The 22,719-nt window shown below is 41.3% G+C and overlaps 1 long non-coding RNA gene across 1 annotated transcript; it reads right to left on the bottom strand.

Annotated features, from left to right (window-relative positions):
* Nucleotides 1–12,676: 12,676 nt before the first annotated feature.
* Nucleotides 12,677–19,935, bottom strand: LOC148147034 (uncharacterized). Its single transcript, XR_015760229.1, has 3 exons — nt 18,200–19,935; nt 17,971–18,042; nt 12,677–13,578 (listed from the first exon to the last, which is right to left on the bottom strand). It is a non-coding gene; the product is annotated as an uncharacterized LOC148147034 (long non-coding RNA).
* Between the last annotated feature and the right edge of the window lie 2,784 nt (nt 19,936–22,719).

Raw genomic sequence — 22,719 nt, 5'->3', positions numbered from 1 at the left:
TGATATGATTCTAGTGGCAAATAAGAGGTGTGTGTGTGATGTTCGGAGGAAGCTGTTGTACCTTGATTCCTAATAACACTGCATCTGATGATTTAATTACTCGGCTCTTAAGGGGATTGACTACCTTACCAGAAGAACTGGCTGATAATTCAGGAGAAGACACATCTCTCACGAGATAGCTTGAATCGTGGTTTGGAAAAAGGAAGTGGGTGGTGGTTTCCATCCTTACTTCCCTGATAGAAGTAGCTGGGGTATTGGTAACCATTGGCAGTTGCATCATACACTGTAAACGAGGGCTCACCCAAAGACTGATTGAGACAGCCTTAATGAAACAGATGCCCGTAAAAGGGAATCAGGCAGAAGGACCTTTTTCTATTAAATAATGAGGGGGATGAGAGAGACCAAGATGGATGAAGTCTCAGGAATTATGCTTGCGAATTTTGGGGGCGAGGCTTAAATGAAAAATTGCAGAAACAACAATTGAATGTAAAAACAAAAAGGGGGAATTGTGAGGAGTAATTATACATGTTGTTAAGTGCATCGATCACAAGGTTGAATCCTGAAAGAGGAAGAGGGGTGTAGGTTAAGCGAGATATGCTTGTATAAACCGTTATAAGTATCTGTTTCCCACTTCTGCTAAACAAAAAACACAATCAAGAGGTCATATGACTCATTATGGGCAAAGAATGGAAGGAAATGTTGCTTTAGCAGTCAAGGAAGCAGATGGCTGTCAAGGAGGATATATAACAATAGGCCACGGAGGCATGTGGTGAAACAGCCAAGCAGGAAATGCATTTTTGTCACGAACAAGGCCAGATGAGGCAAGAGATAAACAGCCGTGTTTCGAGAAGTGAAATGTAAACAGCAGAGATGTAAACAGTGGAGAAGCAATGGAATAAGCGGGGGAGGAGTAAAACAGGAATGAATTGTATAAAAAGTTGTGTACTTGTTAAACTCGGTGTGCCTAACTTATAGGCACCACTCTTGCAAGAGTATAATAAACGATATTGCTGCTTCAGATCTTGTCTCGGAAGGAAATTATTGAAGTCAGTGGGTTCTATTTCCCATACAATCATGGAGATCCTGCTTTTAAACTCAGGCCTCGCTTCCTAAACATTCCTTGCTGGACCTTTCACTCCTCTTACGGATGTCATTCTTATCAATGTGTACCACACCCGCCGGTTGTTCATCCTCACCCTTCAGTGTGTCCTGAACACGCTCGGTGACACCCCTGATCCTCGCACCAATCGCCCTTTGTGTGAAGAATTCATAGAATCAAGGTTTCACTGCGGTGGGGAAACAGGCCATTTGACACAACACGTCAACGCTGACCCTCCGTAGTGTAACACATTCTGACCGATTCCCCTACTCTATTACTCTGCATTTGCCCCTGAGTAATGCACTAACCGGCACATCTCTGAACACTATTGGAATAAAGTAAACAACCTAGACGAATTCTATTACCCTATGTCGAATCTGCTTTCTCACAACAGATACTTCCAGAAATACTGAGCATTTCCAGCAACTTCTGGTTTTGTCACCGATGATATTTACATATTGATAAAATTATACGCAACTAAGACTTGAAATAAAGCAGAATTTGAACTCTCAGGAGAAAACTAAATATTTGGTCATTCAATGATTCCAGTAAAGTTTTATTGAATTGCTCCTGTTCTGTCCGTGAACGTCATTTCTTCACTTTCCCAATCCTGAACAAAGGAGGTTTTTGCATATCTTTTAATATCAGAAAGCTCTGAAAAGTTGCACATTTACTTCTTCATATGGGAATGTGATTGCATCTCATTCTTTCATCTCAGTTCAATTACAGAGGATTATTCACAAAACAGACACAATGTATTACTTTGTCGAAGAATACCAGTAACATTGTAAGTAATTGGAATCATAACTGGAAAAAAGGATTTAGACAAAGGAAGGATGAGAGAAAACGGGACTTTTTTTTTAACAGAAAAGACTATTATGCGAACTTAGGTGATCAAATTTATGGAAAACTATGTAGGGCTGACAAACGATATTATTATGAAGGTGTAGAAGTGTACATTGTTCTGAAAAAAGTTAAAATGTAACATTTGACTGTGAAACAAATAGCGAGTATGATTTGCCATGGTAAAAAAAAAACCCTCAAATTTGGCCAGTCAGTTTAACTATGCCCCAACACTCCGAAATCCAATGGAGTTTGAAATATAATGGATTTGATGGCAACAAAATCAATGAAATAATCCAATGTTTTGAGGTGTAAAAGCGGACAGTTTGAACATTTAGGGGGAGAACTGCCAAGGGCATCCCCAAATATAGACTGCTAGCTGAAGAGCTTTCTGAAAGATACCTGAACTGTAAGACGCTTGCACAGCAGAACATCGAAGCCAACCAACATAAAAATCTACAGAGAAAAGTCTACAAAGGAGAATTGACAAAGGTAACTGGTTTTGAATTGTGATTATGTTTTTTTTTAAATCTTACGCATGGTGTTTTGTTTTATTGGACCAGTATTGTAGAGTTGGAGGTAAAAGATAGTTTTAACGAAATGAGTTCTAAATAGTGGTTCATTTTAATATTCCCTGTTGGACTTAAATAACAAAATTGTTAATTTTACTTTAAATACTAACCTCTGTAAATGAATCTTTGCCTTTCGAAATTTAACAGATTCCAGCATGAGGCGAACTTTTTTCTCTGTAGCTGGTTCAGATTAGGAGAGGGGTTTCCCCTGTCATAACAGTTTGGGGCGTTTTGTCTGCGATTTGAGCAAGTTTAGACAGATCCAGTCTGATATTTGGGCAGAATTAAATAGGTTTGAGGTATGAAAATGCACAGTACATTTAACCATTTACACGTTATTGTCAGAGAGCTTTAAATAAAAAGTCGTTGAGACACTTTGTTTAATTTCGGTGACTTGTGGTTGGTCAAATTTAAAGTGAGAGAAATGGCTCTGTAAAAATGTTAAAGAGGTTCTGGGATTTGAACATGTTTCTCACGTTTGCCGAGGGTGTTTAGAAGGAAAGATAAACGCCAAACGTTTAGAATGAGCAAAGAATGTAGATTTGGGTTTAACCAAGAACAAGAGTAAAGCTGAAATGGTTACGAAATTAGTCAAACTCTAAGGTGTGTCAGAGAAACAGACAAGTGCAGGAGATTTAGAAATAAAACTTAAATTACAATAGAAGAAAATGCAGTTTAAAAATAAACAAAGGGAGAGAGAAAGAGAAAGAAGAAAGAGAAAGCAAGAGGAAAGAGAGGGAGAGGAATAAAAAGAGAGGAGAAAAGTTCTTAGCTGTGCAAAGAGAGAGCGAATTTGAACTTGAGAAGTTGCGATTTAGTCAGCAAAGTCAAGTGAACAGGCTGCAGAGTAAAAGGGACATTAGTGGAATATACAACTATCTCAAAACTCTGCCACATTTTGATGAGAAAGATGTTGAAGTCTTCTTTATTTCATTTGAAAAATTGGCTAGGCAGGTAGAGTGGTGCAAGGATTTATGGGTAATGCTAGTTCAGAATAAATTGGTAGGTAGGGTTAGTGAGGTATTTGCTGCGCTGTCAGATGAGGGTTTAAGAGCTTATGAAGACGTGAAACGACGCATTTTATGTGCTTACGAATTGGTACTGGAAGTAAAGAGATAGCAGTTCGGAAACATAAAGAAGGAACCAGGTCAGCCTAATGTTGAGTTCGAAAGAATTAAACATAGGCATTTTGATAGATGGGTGCAGGCTTTAAGGATAGATAAGACCTATGAGACTCTAAGGGAGATTATTCTGCTAGAGGAGTTTAAAACCTCACTTCCAGAAATGATAATAATTCACGTGGAGGAAAAGAAAGTTCAGAAATTGAGAAGTGCAGGAGAATTAGCAGATGAATACATTTCGCTGCGTAAGACAAGCTTCCAGCCAAAATTTCGTCCTGTGGGGGATAGAATTTGGGAGAAGGGGAGATGCTACACTATAAAAGAAAGAGTAGAACATATGAGTTTACCGCAGGTTAAAAAAGCTGCACAAGAGAGTGGAAAGGAGTGAAAGGCCTCAGGTGTTTTCAATGTAATGGAGTGGGACACAGAAAATTACTGTGCTGGTGGTTTCAGAAGGGCATTGGGAAAAGGTGATTTCACTGACAGAAGGAGGGATATGTATGGTCACAGTGCTGATTGTTAAGAAAGGGATTGTGGGAAAAGGTGTGGTAAAAGAAGCTAAGCCAGTTAAAGGAAACCCAACAAGAGCCGAGGAGCCGCAGGAAAGTGCACAGCCTCGGCAGGATCTGCCTCTAGAGTTAGTACCTGATCTCTATAAGGAATTCGCCTCTGTGAGTAAAGTTTGCTCAGAAATAACAGTGGTAGAAAGACAAGAAGTCATAATTTTGAGAGGTACATGAACTAACCAGTCGCTAATTGTAAGAGATGAATGAATTTGCAGTCTTTCTGATCTTTTATCCCAGAGTGTATTAATTTATGGGAAACATGGACAGAAATTTAGCATTTCCCTATGTAAGATCAAGTTGGAGTGCCTACTCAAGACTGGGGCAGTTATAGTGGGAATGATTGACAGAGTGTCAGATCCAGTTTGTTCTTGGGAAGGGTTTAGCAGGGTCCAAGTTGGGAGTGACATTGCTTGTTGCGGAGAAGCCCAAGAAAGACAAAGAAACTGAAGTGTTAAATCGGAAATATCCTGGTATTTTCCCAGGCTGTGCAGTAACCATATTCCACTATTTTAAGTCACAGCACGAAGGACAAACTATAGACAAAGATGAAGGAGTTGAGGTTCAGTTAATGGACACCCTGTTTGCCGTAATGGTGTAGGGAAAACCTGAACAGACAGTAGGTCAGACAGAGGTGTTTTGGCCTGAAAGGCTAAGGGACTTGCAACAGACAGACAAGACGATAAAAGATATATATGTGGATGTGTACTCTGAAAGGGAGGCAAGAGGGTTATTATCTGAAAGATAGATGTTAAGACAGAAATGGAGACCACATCAGGTTAGTGCAGAGGAGAAATGTGCTGAGGTGCACCAGATTGTATTGCTGGTAGCATAGAGACAGGAAGTTTTACAGGTAGCATATGAACTACATGTAGGAGGTCACCTAGGGGTACGAAAGACTCGGGATAAGGGACAAAAACATTGTTATTGACCTGGAATGCACAAAGATGTGGTTAACGTTTGGCGTACATTTCATTCATGCCAAATGGTAGGTAGGCCACGGACGGTAATGAAACTAGCACCTCTGTTACTAATTCCCACATTCGAAGACCCCGATATGTGTGTTATAAATGAGTGTTTAGGTGCCCACCTGAAAAGTAGAGGAGAGAAAGAATTGGAGAAACAGGTGTAAGTTACTGCCCTATAGAGTGAGAAATCAAATCCAAATATCGTGGATTTTGATGTAACTCAAAATATGTCAAAAATGTAGAAGTCCTTCAGCAGTGGGATAGATTAGTAAACTATCTGTCTCAGGAGCATAGAACACAGTTGAAATGTTTGTTATTGCAATATGAGGACATATGTTAGAATCATATGTTTGGGGCGAGAACTAATGCTATTGTTAATGAAGTAGATGTAGGGAATACTGTTCCGATAAGACAATCCACATCGGCGTTATCCTCTCAAAGCTAGACAGGTCCAAAAGGAGGTGGAGGCTATGCTCAATGAGGACATCATCGAACCAAGCCCAAGCGAGTGGAGCTCGCCGATCATCTTAGTTCCCAAACCAGATGGGACTCAATGATTTTGTTTGGATTATTGGAAGATCGACACGGTTACAAAATCAGACTTATATCCAATACCGACGTTGAAGGACTGTATCGAGAACGTTGGACAAATTAGTAACAACATAATTCGGTGATTTTTACTCTCGTGATGGAGAGGGATAAGTGTGTACTACAGGGCAAGAGTTATAGCTGGGGTCAGGGAAATTATGATGCGGTGAGGCATGACTTAGGATGTGTGGCTTGGAAAAGTAGACTCCAAGGCAAGAGTGTAAATGATATGTGGAGCTTGTTCAAGGAGCAACTATTGAGTGTCCTTGATAATTATGTACCTGTCAGGCAGGGAGGAAAGGGTCGTGCGAGGGAGCCGTGGTTTAATAAGGAATTGGAATCCCTTGTTAAATGGAAGAGGGCGGCCTATCTCAAGATGAGACGTGAAGGTTCAATTGGGGCGATTGAGAGTTATAGGGTAGCCAGGAAGGACCTGAAGAGAGAGCTAAGAGCAGCAAGGAGGGAACATGAAAGGTCCTTAGTCGGTAGGATTAGGGAAAACCCTAAGGCTTTCTATAGGTATGTTAGGAATAAAAGAATGACTAGGGTAGGAATAGGTCCAGTCAAGGATAGTAGTGGGAAGTTGCGTGTGGAGGCGGAAGAGATTGGGGAGACACTGAATGAATACTTTTCTTCAGTATTTACTCAGGAACAGGGCAGTGTCGTCGATGTGAATACTGAGTCACAAATAAGTAGAATGGATGGCTTTGAGGTATGTAGAGAAGAGGTGTTGGAAATCCTGGAAAAGGTGAAAATAGATAAGTCCCCTGGGCCTGATGGCATTTATCCTAGGATTCTCTGGGAAGCAAGGGAGGAGATTGCAGAGCCATTGGCCTTGATTTTTATGTCCTCTTTGTCTACTGGAGTAGTGCCAGAAGACTGGAGGATAGCAAATGTGGTTCCCTTGTTCAAAAAGGGGAGTAGGGATAACCCTAGTAACTATAGGCCGGTGAGTCTCACTTCTGTTGTGGGCAAAGTCTTAGAGAGAATTGTAAGGGATAGGATTTATGCACATCTGGAAACGAATAATGTGATCAAGGATAGTCAGCATGGTTTTGTGAAGGGCAGGTCGTGCCTCACAAACCTTATTGAATTCTTTGAAAAGGTGACGAAGGAGGTTGATGAGGGGAAAGCGGTAGATGTGGTATATATGGATTTTAGTAAGGCGTTTGATAAGGTTCCCCATGGTAGGCTACTGCAGAAAATACGGAGATATGGCATTGAGGGTGAGTTGGAGGTTTGGATTAGGAATTGGCTGGATGGAAGAAGACAGAGGGTAGTAGTTGATGGCAAAGTTTCTTCATGGAGTGCCGTCACTTGCGGTGTTCCGCAAGGATCTGTTTTGGGACCATTGCTGTTTGTCATTTTTATAAATGACCTGGAAGAGGGGTTAGAAGGTTGGGTGAGCAAGTTTGCGGATGATACGAAAGTCGGAGGAGTTGTTGACAGTGAGGAAGGATGTGGCAGGTTACAGCGGGATATAGATAAGCTGCAGAACTGGGCAGAAAGGTGGCAGATGGAATTCAATGTAGCTAAGTGCGAGGTGATTCACTTTGGGAAGAATAACAAAAAGATGGGGTACTGGGCTAATGGTCGGATACTTGGTAGTGTGGATGAGCAGAGGGATCTTGGTGTCCATGTACACAGATCTCTGAAAGTTGCCACCCAGGTAAATAGTGCGGTGAGGAAGGCATATGGCGTACTGGCTTTTATTGGTAGAGGAATTGAGTTCCGGAGTCCTGAGGTCATGATGCAGTTGTATAAGACTCTGGTGCGGCCGCATCTGGAATATTGTGTGCAGTTTTGGTCGCCATACTATAGGAAGGATGTGGAGGCACTGGAACGGGTGCAGAGGAGGTTTACCAGGATGTTGCCTGGTATGGAAGGAAGATCGTATGAGGAAAGACTGAGACACTTGGGGCTGTTTTCATTAGAGAAAAGAAGGTTTAGGGGTGACTTGATTGAGGTGTACAAGATGATTAGGGGGTTAGATAGGGTTGACAGTGTGAACCTTTTCCCGCGTATGGAGTCGGGTATTACAAGGGGGCATAGCTTTAAATTAAGGGGGGGTAGATATAGGACTGAAGTTAGGGGTAGGTTCTTCACTCAGTGAGTCGTAAGTTCATGGAATGCCCTGCCAGTAGCAGTGGTGGACTCTCCCTCTTTATGGGCATTTAAGCGGGCATTGGATAGGTATATGGAGGATAGTGGGTTAGTATAGGTTAGGTGGGCTTGGATCGGCGCAACATCGAGGGCCAAAGGGCCTGTACTGCGCTGTATTCTTCTATGTTCTATGTTCTAACACGAAGTTGGAGTTAATGCATGGATTCTGGCAGTTACCTTTATCAGAGACAGTGAAAGAAATTTCTGAATTGTAACGCCAAATGGTCTGCATCATTTCAAAGTGATGCCCTTTGGAATGACGAACACACCCAAAACATTCCAAAGACCCATGAACAGAGCTGTGGCCTGATTACTAAACTGTACCGTCCGTTTAGACGAAGTAGTGATTTTTCCTAAATCCTGGAAAGGTCACTTGGTACAGTCAGCAGAGCTTTTTGAACGAATACGAGAAACAAAACTGGTGATAAAATTAAACAAAATAGAATTCTTGAAAGCAGACATGATGTTCTGGGGACAAAATATCGGTCATGGAACGCAAAGACAAAAGCAACCGAGGAATTTCGACGACCAACCTCGAAGAAAAAGGTGCTTCGCTCCTTCGGAGTCAGCGAATTATATCAGATGTCTGTTCCAAACATTAGCAGTGTAGTGACAGCATTATCCGACTTGCTGAAGAAGAGCACAAAGTTTTGGTTGAAAGAACAATGCCAGGAGGCATTCGACCATTAAAAAGAAATATTGACCACCAAACTAGTTTCAGCTATACCAAATGCTTGAAAACCTTTCAAAGTTGCCGTCGACACGAGTGATATTGGAGCTGTACTGCTACAGGACAATGAGATGGGATCGTACTTTTCAAAGAAACTCAACATCCACCAGAGCAAATATTCCACGATTGAGAAAGAACTATTGAGTTTGGTACTAGCCTTATAACATTTTAATGTGTATTCACAAACAGCATGTTGGAGACGGTTGTGTACACGGAGCGCAATCTGCTTACATTCTTGAACGCTTTAAAGACTATTTCATTGGAGGATTATGTTGCAGACATTTAATTTAAAAATCGTGCATGTAGCTTGTCGTAAGAATGTAATCGCAGATGCGTTCTCACCAATTTAACTGATAAAGTTTAGACGAGATTTGTATTTATCCAATGTTATATATAGGTATATGGGCAGGAGTTAAGGTGAACTTAGATTTCAGTTTTCTGTATGTTATAGTAATGTGTTTAAAGAACAGAAAGACAAATGAGACGTGTTTTCATTACGATGGTTCTTTTTTGAGAGAGAAGGTGCTATGAACGTGTGAAGGGTACTGTACCTTTAAGAGAGTTGAAGGATTTACAAGCACAGTGAGTTCTGGAAAATTTACAATGTGACATTTGGTTCAGCAGCTGGCAGTACCTGGGTTGCTATGAGACAAAAAATAAAATAAAATTTCATCAATCCGTTTAAATTATTTCCAAGAAGCTAAACTACAATCGAATTTAAATTTGGCATTTGGCAATATTTTAAAAAAAGTTACCCAATGCTTTGGGGTAGAAAGTTGAAAAACATTTGACCAGTTAGGGGAGAACTGCCTCGCCACCAACATCTGCAGACTGCCCGGAGAATAGCTCTCCGAAATGTACCTTTATTTATCAATGACCTGTGAAGCAAAAGGAGAAGAAACGAAGACAGAGGAAGATACAAAGAGAAGATTCGACAGCTGGCTGGTTCTGAAATTTGAATGTTTTGGTATATCTTAATTTCGTACCAGTGATCGTACCAGTATTGTCGAAGGGAAAGTAAAAGATTGGTCACAGAAAGGAGTTGCAAATAGGTGTTAGTTAATTATTCTCTGTTAGCCTTTAAAAAAAAAGTTGTCAATTTTTACTATAACCTTTAGGATGGTTATTGGCCTTCCGAATTTTTACAGATTACAAAACAGTTTAAATCTTTTCTGTGTTGCAAGTTTAAATTAGCGCATGGTGGTGGTGGAGGGCCTGGGTTCCCCCGTGTTGCAACACATTAACTCGGATTTCTCTGCACAGATGCTGCCAGACCTGCAAAGCTTTTCCAGCACATTCCTGTCTTAGTTTCTGGTTTACGAAATCTGCAGTTCTCTTGACTTTCTTATGTGTATCATTGACAGCCACGGTTGCGGTCCTGGAGGACAGGAAGACAGCTAATGTTGTTATATTATCTGTAATTTGGCTGCAAAGAAAACCCAGGGAACTACAGACCAGTGAGTTTGATGTCAAGGGTGAAGAAGTGTTTATAGGAAACTCTGAGAGGCAGGATTTACATGCATTTGGAAAGGCAAGGACTGATTAGGGATATTCAGCACAGCTTTATGTCTAGGAATCCATATCTCACAAACGAGATTGCAGTTTTTGAAGAGGTGATTGGAAAGATAGATGAAGGTAAAGCAGCAGTCGTTGTCTTCGTGGACCTTAGTGAGGCCCAACAAGGTTCCACGTGGTAGCCTGGTTAATAAGGTTAGATCACATGAGATCAGGGAGAGCTATCCAATTCGATGCAAAACTGGCTTGACTGTAGGAGACAGAGGGAGTTGGAAGAGATTTGCTGTTCCAATTGGAGGCCTGATTCCAGCATTGTGCCGCAATGACCAGGCTGTTGTTTTTGTAAATGATTTGGTTGAGAATATTGGAACCATGGATATTAATTTGGAGAAAATATCCCCAAAATTGGAGTTATGGTGGACAGTGAAGAAGGCTGTCTTAGAAAATAAAGATATCTTGATCTACTTGGAAAGTGGGTTGAGCATTGGCTGATGGAGCTTCATGCAGATAAATGTGATATATTGCACTTTGTTAGGCAACGAGTGTAGGATTTATTTTAGTAAATGGTAGCATGCTAGGGAGTGTTGCCAAATAGAGATCCCGGGACCAGGTATATAGTTCAGTGAAAGTGGAGTCGCAGGTTGACAGGACAGTGAATAAGGCATAAGGCAAGCTGACTTTCATCGGTCAGAGCATTGATTACAGGAACCAGAGCATCATGTCGTGGTTCTACAAGAGAATAGTAAGGCCACATTTGGTGTACTGAGTACAATTCTTTTCGCCCTGCTATAGGAAGAATATAAACTGGGACGGGGGCAAAAGTATTTAAAATGATGTGACGGAGACCGGAGGTTTTGAGATATAAGGCTGGGATTTTGTTCCTTTTGCGTTGGAGGCTAAGAGGCGACCTTTATTTCCTCATGAGAGGCATGGATAGGATGAATAGACAAGATCCTTTCCCACTGGTGGGTATGTCCAGAACCAGAGAGGATAGTTTTAAGGTGAGAGGGAAGACATTTAAACGATATCATAAGGACACTGGTTTCTCACAGAGGGTGGTGTGTATAGGTAGCGCGCTGTCAGAGGAAGTTGCATTGGGAAGTACAAATACAACATTTGAAAGACAATTGGATGTGTGAATGGATAGCAAATGTTTGGAGGGCGTCTGTGGTAAAAGAAGAAAAATAGAAATAATCCAATTTCGGAAACCAGGTGAGCATGGACGTTTTAAGCCGAAAGGTCTGTTTGCATATTGTATGATTCTAAGAGTCTATGACGCTTTCACTCCTCCTTCATCACTAGTCCTTCATTGCACTCAATTCATTTCCAAGTCAAAACTCATCTGTAAATACTTGAAATGATCTAACTCTCCAAACTTTCTTAAATAGAGAATTGCTGGCAGATATGTTGTTCCGTAGAGCACAGCAGCAGCAGAAGCAGAATTATATTCAAGCACCATCTGTAAGGTTTTTTTCCTGGGATGATCCCTCGGTCTACCATTCCAACCATGTTGATCTATTGTTCAGTGATATATTGGTGAACGTGCCACTATCCGAATCATGTGTACCTAAACCTGATGACAACTCGTTAAAGCTACCAAAATTGACTGCGTGCATTCCAAACAGCAGAACTAACATCTGATAGAGAGGGTGCAATGATCCCAACACCAACAAAGCAACAATCCTGTCACATCCAGCCATAAAAGGTGATGGACAGATAAACAACTTCATGGAGAAGAGGGCTCCACTTCCTAAATAATGGAACAGCCCTGTACATCAGTGTAATAGTTAAGAATGTAGTTTTGGTACGATACTATACCAGAAGTGTTGAGTGGATAATTAACCTCACCCTCGCCATGATGTCCACAGAATCACAGATGCCCGTCTACAATCAATTTGATTTGCTGCACGTGACTTGAAGACACAGGTGAACAAAGCAGATAGGATAAAGGCAATGAGCCCTGACACCATTCCTTCAAGACGACTGAAGACGTGTGCTGCACAACAAGCCGTGTCCCTGGGGAAGCTGTTTCATTCCAGTTCCAAATCTGACATCTCCATAGAAATGCGGAAAATTACTCAGCTATGTCCAGTTCGCTAAGAGGAGAATAATTAAAATCTGACCCATTACTACCCCCTCAGTCCCATCACAATCGTTAAACTAGTAGAAGTTCTTTTCACCAGATCTGTCAAACAGCACTGATATGTCCTGCTCAGTATGGTTCCAGTTAGCTACCCATGTGGATATGGTACTGTGTTGTGGAAATGTCACTGGATTACCAGTCCAGACCAGGCTAATGCTCTGGCAGCTGATGGAAGTTAATAACAGTTAATAAAATATCAAGATCTAAAATCTGGTGTCAGTAACCATGACGCTGAAATCAATGTCAATTGCAAACTCCAATTTGCTTCACCAATGTACTTTCAGGAAGTGAATTCTGGTCTAGTGAATTCCATGCATTCCTGTTCTGGCCTAAACGTGACTCTAGACACACACTCACGTGATAAACTTTTTAATAGTCTTTAAAATGGTAAAGCAAGACTCTAAATTGTATCAAACTGCTCCGATGTTTGGAAGGATAAAACTGACAGAACACCCAGCACCAGCCTCGGTATCAGAAAAGGGAACGGGAAACACAGTCTTGTTAACCCTGCAGAGGCCTCCTCCTTAACATCTGAGAACTTGTGACAGCTGTTCTCCAGATGCCTCCCGATCGGTTTAGTGTCGAGAAATCCTTATTTATATTCAGTGCCTTGTGTTCCACAGCTTATGTGGGAGAGAAATCCGCAGAGTCACCAGTCACTGAGTGCAGTCATTTATTTTCATCTCAATGCAGAGTGCCCCGCCTAACCTAATACTGTGGCGTCTTGTTTTAGATGTCCAATCCAGGGGAATTATCAACTCTGCTTCCAATCAGTTTCACCCTGTCAGAGTTTTATATGTTTCACGGAGATCTCCATTCATTTTCCTAAATCCCATGGAATACAGTCGAAGTCGCCCCAAACGCTGCTCTCACAACAAGCCTGTCATCCCAGAGATCAGTCGGGTCATCCTTCACTGCTCTTCCTCAATGTCACGTTTGTCCTTTATTAGGTTAGGAGAGTAAAACTACGCACAATACTGCACAATGTTCAAGACGGGCTCTCATGAAGACCCTGTACACCTGCGGTAGGACACCCTTGCTCCTGTAAGTCAAGCCCCTAGAAATGAAGGTCAACACACCATTTATCTTCCTGCCTGCTTTCTGCTCCTGCAATATTGCTTTCAGTGACTGGTGTGGAAGGAGATCCAGATCCTTTTCAATGTTACAGTTCCCCACTTGGATCTGTGTACACTGGTCAGCGTGCCGATGCCATTCCAAGTATTGACGTCTGCCTTCAGAACTCACTGCCCTTCACTGACCTCGGAGGTCACAGCTGGAAAATAAAAAGAACATATATCCCTTTAAAGACCAATATGTTTCATCCAATCCCTTATCAAATGATAGGTTGCTGTTCTATTGTTCCCAATCAAAAGTACACACCGTCACATCTTCATCTGCCACGTATTTGCCCATTCACTCCAATTGTCTAAGTCACCTGGGAGCTTTTTTACATCCTCCTCATCCACTAACAATCCAACATCGTTTCATGCTGTCAGCAGACTAAGAAATATTGCATTTGATTCCCTCAGCTAAATGCTTGACATGATCCTTCCACTTCAAAATTGTTCAGTGCTTCGTGTCAATTCTCCTCATCTAAAACCATGTTCGTATTTTAGACCCAATCCTATAACGTTTGAGTTTGCTCACTAGGCCATAGATTTTTTTATCAAAATCTTTCAGGAAATCTAAATGCATTGCATCCATTTTTTCTCTGAATGTATTGACCTGTCAATTTCTCAAATATGATTCCCACTTCATGTTTACCCATTACATAAGAACGTACAAACTAGGAGTAGGAGTAGGCCATTTGGCCCTTCAAGCCTTCGCCACCATTCAATAAGATAATGGCTGATAATTTCATGGCCTCAGCTCCACTTACCCGCCCAATCATTATCCTTAATTCCTTTACTGTTCAAAAATTATCTGAGTTCAAACATATTCATTGACGAATCCTGAACTATTTCACTGGGCGAAGAATTCCACAGATTCACAATCTTCTTGGTCAAGAAGTTCCTTCTCAATTCTGTCCTAAATCTGCTCCATCTAATATTGAGGCGTTGCCATGTTGTCCTGGTTACACGTGCTTCTGGAAACATCCTTTATATTTCTATCTTATCTACTCCCTTCGCAAATATATATGTTTCTATTCTTTCCTCCCTCATTCTTTCAAATTACAATCAATGTATAATTCCAATCTATTCAATCTCTCCTCATAACCACCCCCGTCACCTCTGGAACCAACCTAGCGAGCCTCCTCTGCATCCATTGTAGTGCCAGTTTTTCTTTTCTCAAGTAGGGAGACCAAAACTACACGTACTGCAGGTGTGGTCTCCCAGCACCCTGTACAGCTGCAACATAATCTCCTTGCTTTTACACTCAATCCCTTTCACAATGAAGGACAAATTCAATTTGCCTTGTTAATGTCCTGTTGCCCCAGCAGACTAACCTCTGTGATTCATGCACCAGGCCACCCAGGCCCCTCTGCACAAAAGCATGCTGTTTTTTTAAACAATTCAAGTAAGAGTCCTTTTTACTATTTTTTCGTACCAAAATGGACGATTTCACATTTATTATAATTGAACTCCATCTGCCAGACCATGGTCCACTAACTTCAACTATTTATGTCCCTTTATAAAGTTTAACAGTGCTCTGCACACTTTCCTCTGCCACTCATTTAATATCATCTCTAATCTTTGAGACACTACACGTGGCCCCCTATTCCAAATCACTTATGCAAGCTGTAAATAATTGCGGTCCCAGCACCGATCCCTGAGGCACTCCACTAGTCACTGATCAGCAACCAGAAAAACAATCATGTATTCCCACTCGTTGCTTCATGTTAGTTAACCAAGCCTCTATCCATACTAACACATTACTCGTAATGCCACACATTACGCAGCAGCCTTTTTGGCGTCATTGTATCGAATGTCTTTTGGAAATCTCAGTACACCACACCTACTGGGTCCCTGCAGTTGTAATGTCTTCATAGAATTCCAGTAGGTTAGTCACACGTGGCCTGCCTTTCATGAACCATCACTGTTTCTGCCCAACGGTACAATTTCTATTAAGATACATAGCCATTTATTCCTTGATTACAGATTGAAATATTTTCCTCTACAGCTGTTATGCTAACCGGTGTATAATTCCCCACTTTTTGTCTACCTCCTTTTTTAAACAGTGATGTGTGAACTCCTGCTTTCCAATTTGCTGGAATTGCATCAGAGTCCAGTGAATTCAGAAAAATGTCCACAAGTGCAATTGCTATTTCTCTCATCACCTCTGTTATTACCTTGGGATACATTCTATCAGGGCCAGGAGACTTATCTAAGTTTGGATCCATTAGCTTGCCCAACACTATCTCTGTCTTGGGAATGGTTGTTTCCAGGTACTCACTTACCGTCCTCTCTGACAATTTCTGATATGTTATTAGTGTCCTTCATTGTGTAGACGGACTAAATAACTCTTCACCTCCTCATCCATTTCCTCATATCCCTTTACTGGATACCCCTTCTCTAAAGGACCATTGCTTACCTTAGCCATTCATTTCGTTTTGTATATTTATAGACTATTTTGCTATCTGTCTTTATATTCTGAGGTAGTCTACTCTCATAACCTATCTGATGAGTCTTGATACCATTTTTGTTGCTTATTTTGACATTTGAAGTTTTCCCAATCTTCTACATTCCCACTCGTCTTTGCCATTATTTATGCCATTTATTTTAATTTGATAGCCTCCCTTATTTCCTGAGACATTCCCAGCAGATTACCCTTTTCCTACAGTCCTTCCATTTCACTATTATATGCTGTTGCTGAGAACGTTGAAAGATTGCTTTGAAAGCCTTCCACTGTTCATAAACTGTTCCAGCATAAAGTCTTCACTTCCAACCATCTTTACCCAACTCCTCTCTCATCCTATTGCCATCTGCTTTGGTTAAACACAGGACCTTGATATAGGCTTTTACGTTCTCACCTTCTATCTGTATTCTAAATTCAACCATACTTTCAATCCAATAATTTCTCCCAAATCATTTTATTTACTAATTTCATTCTTTTTTTTCTGACGAGTGTTAGTCTTTCTAGTCTTGCTGGGAAGATTTAATTTGTTTCGTTTGTGTCCTTCTGTGAAGACAGAACTGAAGTAGTTGCTTAATAGTTCTGCCATTTCCCTGTTCTCATTTTCTATTCTCTGGATTGAGAGTGTAACGAAGCTGCACTTGTTTTCTCTTATCTTTTCCATTGACAGTTCACCTTATAACTCTTATTAATGTTGTCTTCAGAAACCCAGCAATTCATGTCCACACCATATAATCACAGGATCATAGTCTCTGCACCGTCAGAAATACAGCACAATCTACATTAGTCCCACTCTCCTACTCCAGGCCCATAGCCGGGAATGTTATGACACTTTAAGAGCTCGCCTAAGTAGGTATTTAGCAGTCATGAAGTTACCACGATAACTCCCGTCTCAGGAAGTACATTCCAGACCCCAACACGTTCTGGGTGAAAAGCAATCAGCAAATTATCTCAACATCTCAAATCCTTCGCTTTAAAAGTGTGCTCCCTTGTTCTTAGCCCACTGACGAAAAGGAACAGCTGCTGAATATCCACCTGGTCCATGCTCCTCATAATCGTATCCTTCTGAATCACATTCCGATCAGGATTCTCTGCTCCAATGTAAACAATCCGAGCTTACCCAGCCTCTCTCCATAGCTGATATGCTCCATCCCAGGGAACATCCTGGTGAATCTCCTCTGCACCCCGTCCAGTACAATCACATCCTTCCTGTAATTTGGCTCCCCGAACACCACACAGTATTACATCTTGGCTTAACCAAAGTCCTGTATTAGTCTTGTAATCTATGTCTCGATGTGTAAAGGTTACATTTACTATTCCAAACGCCTTGTTAACTCCACTATTACCCTGTACAGTCCCAATCAGGGATGTGTGGAGAAGCACGCTCTGAGCTTCCTAGTGTGCTGCCGTTCAATGAGTACTCCCCTGTATGGTTCTATTCTTACAAATTGCACCACCTCACCGTGGGCGGCACGGTGGCACAGTGGTTAGCACTGCTGCCTCACAGCGCCCGAGACCCGGGTTCAATTCCCGCCTCAGGCGACTGACTGTGTGGAGTTTGCACGTTCTCCCCGTGGCTGCGTGGGTTTCCTCCGGGTGCTCCGGTTTCCTCCCACATCACAAAGATGTGCAGGGTCAGGTGAATTGGCCATACTAAATTGCCCGTAGTGTTAGGTAAGGGGTAAATGTAGGGGTATGGGTGGGTTTCGCTTCGGCGGGTCGGTGTGGACTTGTTGGGCCGAAGGGCCTGTTTCCACACTGTAATCTAATCTAATCTAATCTAATATTTATATGGGTAACATTCCATCTGCCGTTGATCTGCTTATCTGGCCATTCCATCTGTATTTTTCTGTAACATAAGACCTAGCCCTCACTGCCAACCACCCGTGCAATCTTTGTGATAAATGCAAACTAACGTACCACACTTGCCCACGCCCTCCACTTTTATTTCTACATTATTTATAAGTATCACAAATAATAAGGGTAACACCATTGACCCATATACAACACCACTGGACACTGATGTCGATTCATACAGTTTCCAGAATCACTCTCTTTGTCCTGCCATAAAGACATTGTGAATGTCACTTACCAATTACCCTTGATACCATGAGATTTTACTCTCTTTATCAGTCTCCCATGTAGGGCTTTGTCAAAGGCCTTGCTGAAAAAAAAAACATATTATCAACCTTCTTGAAAAAAGATCAATAAAATTCGTTCGGCATGACTCCCCTCTGAAGACTATCCCTCTCAAAATGAGGATCCATTTTCTCCCACCCTATTTTCCCCAATAGTTTCACTGGCACTGTTCTGATACTCACTGATCTATAGTTCCCTTGTCGACCTGCACCAACCGTTCCTGTAAAAGATGTTCTGCGTTCCTCTGGCCCCAGCCCTGTGACCAGAATTTACTTAAACATTCGGGTCAGGGCCTTGCTCCGACAGCAGTTTGTGATACAACACAGCCAGACCTGTGGACTTGTCCAATTGAATACCAGCCAAAACTAGCTATCCTTGCTCGCATTTCAAATCAATCTGCTCACGAGTTTCCCAGTCGATCTTCTTGAACCATGCCTCCTCCTTCTCCTGCATAAAACAGATGTGAATCTCTTATGTCACAATCTATCAATGTTCTCCAGTTTCATACACTGATTATCCTCTTGGTTTCTAATGGGCTCTAATTATTCCCTGGTTATTCTGTCCTACTTGAAGTCCTTGTGGAATATCTTAGGGTGCTCACTAATCCTGCTCGCACTTTTCAATGCCCCTATGTTCTTCATTCCTCTCTGTGTGAATTTTGTAAAGCTTCATTTCGATCACCTCTCAGTCTCTGCAAATCTACAGAATACAGGCGGAGTTCCATCATCGGACAATCTTGCCATCCAAGGGGTTAATCTAGAGAATGTACATTCAGTATATGTGATCAGTATGTTTTACTTAGATCAGAAAATCAAAACTGTACACAATACTCCAGGTACAGTCTCACCAACACGATGTGTCACTGGTGCAGAACTTCACTTCTACTCGGAGCGAATTACTACAGAAGCTGGGATCTGTACTGAACCAATGCTAGAAATCACAGCGAGTTAGACATCATCCGTGGAAAGAGAGAGAGCACAGAGCTCTTCATTGCCTATAATCTGATTCCCTTCAAACAAAGGGAAACTTAACTTTACCTTCCTCCATTTGCATATGTTCTTACCAATACAATTTGCTTTATTGTTTTAGGTCTAACTTACCGTATGAATTCTTTAAAAATCCTCCTGATATCCAACTATACCATATCCACTGGTTCTCCATTGTTTATATCGACAAGCGACATCTTCAAGCAAAATTTTTGTAAATGTTACCTTCCCTTTCAGAAATCTAGCATAATTCTCTAGACGTTTGCTATAACTTTCCAAGTGTCCAATATCACATTCTTTACAATAAATTCAAACAGATTCCCCACTGTGAGCAATAAATTAACTTGTCTGTAGTTCACCATTCTCCATCTTCTTCCCTTTGTAAATCCTTGGAATGCATTTATAACTTTCCACCTGAATACGGAAAAATACAGTGATTCCCAATGCAATTATTATGTCCATTTCAGCTATCTCTGAAACTCTGATATGAAGTACTTTTGGTCTGTCAGACTTGTCAATACAATTATATTTTCAAATGCTACCTGGTCACTGATATGAATGATTTTAGTCTTCAGTTACACAAGTCCCATGGTCACTTGGTATTTCTGGGAGATTTTCTGGCCCTTCCTCCGTGAAGACAGACATAAAGTAACTGGTTAGTTTTCCCCTGTCATTGTTTCTGTTCTCCACAATAAATTATCCTGTCCACACATTCACTCTTCCATATTTGACCTTGCTTTTATTTTCCTTTCAAATATTCATGGCAGTTTTTCATCAGTTTTTTTTTGCTTCTGGTTAGTTTGTATTCCTGTTCTCTTTATACTTTACTTATCAGTTTATCAGTCCTTTTTTGTTGCGTCCAAAATTTCAATGAATGCACAATATATGACCCTTTTCTAAAGCACTTTCTTCGATCTAATGTAATTATTAACTTGTTTTGTACACCATCGTTGAGTCACCTTTGACTTTTGCGATTTAGGCCTTGGAGGGATATATGTATATAACAGACCTTACAGTAAATAACATATATTGCCTGTCTTTCATTAAGTCAGTTTAATGTATTTTCCAAATTCTCTAAAGCCAACTTTACTCTCGTAACTTAATGTCTTGCACAACTTAGGTATATACCCGTAATATTTTAAAAAACTGCTTGTATTCAGACGTCATGTAAAATTCAATATATTAAAATCACTATTCCCCAATGATCCTCAAGAGCAAAGCATTCGATTTGCTCTTCTGATCACACAACACCAATTCCAAAATTGCCTGATCAACAGCTCGGTGCTCAACATACTACTAAAGCCACCCGTCTCATACACGCTCATGAAATCCATTTTCCCAACATTAACATTCACTGGTTAGATTTAACTTGAAGCTGCCCATTGTTACTGCAGTACCCACAAACCCTGTATGTCTTATTTCCTGTTTTAAAACATAACCAACAATTGTATTGCAGCTTTCACTTCGATACATAACTCTCATGAAAGTTTGCTTCTCCTTGCTGTTTCTAAGATCCACTTTACCAGATTCTGTGGAATCTGAGTGACGTGGGCTCTGGCGAGGTTAATGGTAGATTCAGACGAGATGTTTGGCGAGGCATATCTCAACATGGATATTATCTCACCACATCTTACCCGTTCTTCTCAAGCGGCATTGTGAGATTTTCTCCAGATCCTCCGTTATGCTGGTGTAGTAGAGAAGGACAATGATCTTTCAGCAATGTTGCGTATTCCCCAGAGAGCTGGGACTGCTGTAACCTGGGTGGGAACCTTACAGGAGGCTGGTAAAATGCTGCTGCTGCTGTATAGGATCTCAGTGAGATCACATCCGAAGTAGTGCACACAGCTTTAATCTCCTCACTGTGGAAAGGAAGTTGTAATGAACTCAAAGATTGTTCCCTCAACGGAATTCTGCAACAAAGGTGTTAATCATCGAATCTCTCCAGTGTGAAAGCAGGACGTTTGACCCATCGACAACACACTGATTCTCCGAAGACTAACTCATCCAATCCCCACCACCTACCCCACTTGGTCTTTATAACCTGCCGTTTTCCACGACTGATTCGCCTAGCCTCCACATCCCGGACATTATGTGTAATTTAGCTTGTCCAATCCACCTCTCCTGCACATCTTGGGACTGTGGGAGGAACCTGGAGACTGAAATTGAATTAGGATCGCTGGTACAGTGAGGCAGCAGTGCTAACCATTGAGCTACCAGCGTGGGCAACAAAACGTGCCTCCATAGTTCAGCCCTTGAAAAGTGACATTTGAGAAGGGAAATTCCATAGGTCCCCAAAACTCTCATTGAGCGACAGGAGGAGGACATTGAGATATTGAACGGCTTGGTCAGGAACAGGAGCAGGACATGCAAGTCCATTGAGACGATAATGTATGAACACCAGGAGGACATTCAGCCCAGCGAGTGTGTAAAGCAGGAACAGAGTGAGTCCAATCAGCCACTCATGCCTCTTACACAGCAATTCGAGCAGATATTTTACAGCCTTGTGCCTGTTACACAGGAATTATGAAAGGGAACATAATCGTTATAGAAAGGGAAGGACTTCAAATAACCAGCTTCACTCGGAAATGAAAAGTGTTGAGAAAATTATTGGGATTGAAGACAAATTGTTAGGATGCGTTATGAAGGAATTAATAACAGGAGATTTCCAAAGTCAAGCCACAATCCAGCATATTCAACATAGTTTTATGAAGGATAAATCATGTTTTAATGATTTGAGTAACTTTTTTTAAAGAAGCGTAACAAGCAAAGTGGATAATGGGGGTCCTATAGATGTATTATATCTGGGCTTCCAGACATTAGTGCGTAACGTGTCTTGAAAAAGGTTAATATACAAGACAAGAACACATGGGATTAGAAACAATTTACTTGCTAGGAGAGAGGATTAGCTAACGAGTAAAAGCCATGATATGGAGCCACTGCTTTTGGACTGGATTGGACAAGGTCAAAAATCAAACGACACCAGGTTAGAGTCCAATGGGTTTATTTGTAACCACAAGGTTTCCTTGCGCTGCTATTTCATCAGGTGTAAGAGGGAGAGGAAGACCTAACACAGAAGTTATAAGGAAAAGATCAAAGTGCTGTACAACTCATGAATTATACACACCGAAGATGGCTCTTAAATACTTAATCAGTTGGAATGGAGGCGCGAGTTTGATTGGTTAATATGCAAATTGCAGAATTTATTTCAAGTCACTTCCTGGAGATACCTTCAGGTATTATCGATATAACTGAAGTAACACATGCGGTCAGACAATGTATTCTAAGCATGAGGCGTTGTTTGGACTCTGTCTGTGTCTTGACCTGGAGTTAGACTGGTTTCATTTACAAAGTACGATTTGTAAAATAACACATTGACTGAATGTCTACAAATTGTATGTTTTAGAAAAAAATAAAATGCATCTGCAAATACAAATGGGAAAATGCAAATTCAACCCACAGGTTTATATGTGCATTCGTGTGTGTGCGTGTGCATATGTGTGAGGGGCGTGTCTGTGTGAAGAGGAGAGAGAGAGACATTGTGTGTATGTGAGACAGAGTGAGGTGGAGTGTGGGTGTGAGTGTGGGAGGGAGAGAGAGTGGTTGTGTGTGCATGTGTGTGTGACAGAGTGGAGTACGTGTGTGAAATGTGAGAGGGGGTAGTGCGAGTGTGTGTGAGTGGCAGAGAGGGAGAATGTGTATCAGTGTATGTAACGGGG

The sequence above is a fragment of the Chiloscyllium plagiosum genome, unplaced genomic scaffold, assembly GCF_037043375.1.
Source record: "Chiloscyllium plagiosum isolate Xiang-an unplaced genomic scaffold, Cpla_swu_hap1 HiC_scaffold_18, whole genome shotgun sequence".
In the NCBI taxonomy this organism is placed as follows: Eukaryota; Metazoa; Chordata; class Chondrichthyes; order Orectolobiformes; family Hemiscylliidae; genus Chiloscyllium; species Chiloscyllium plagiosum.
This window is presented reverse-complemented; position numbering and strand designations above follow the sequence as displayed.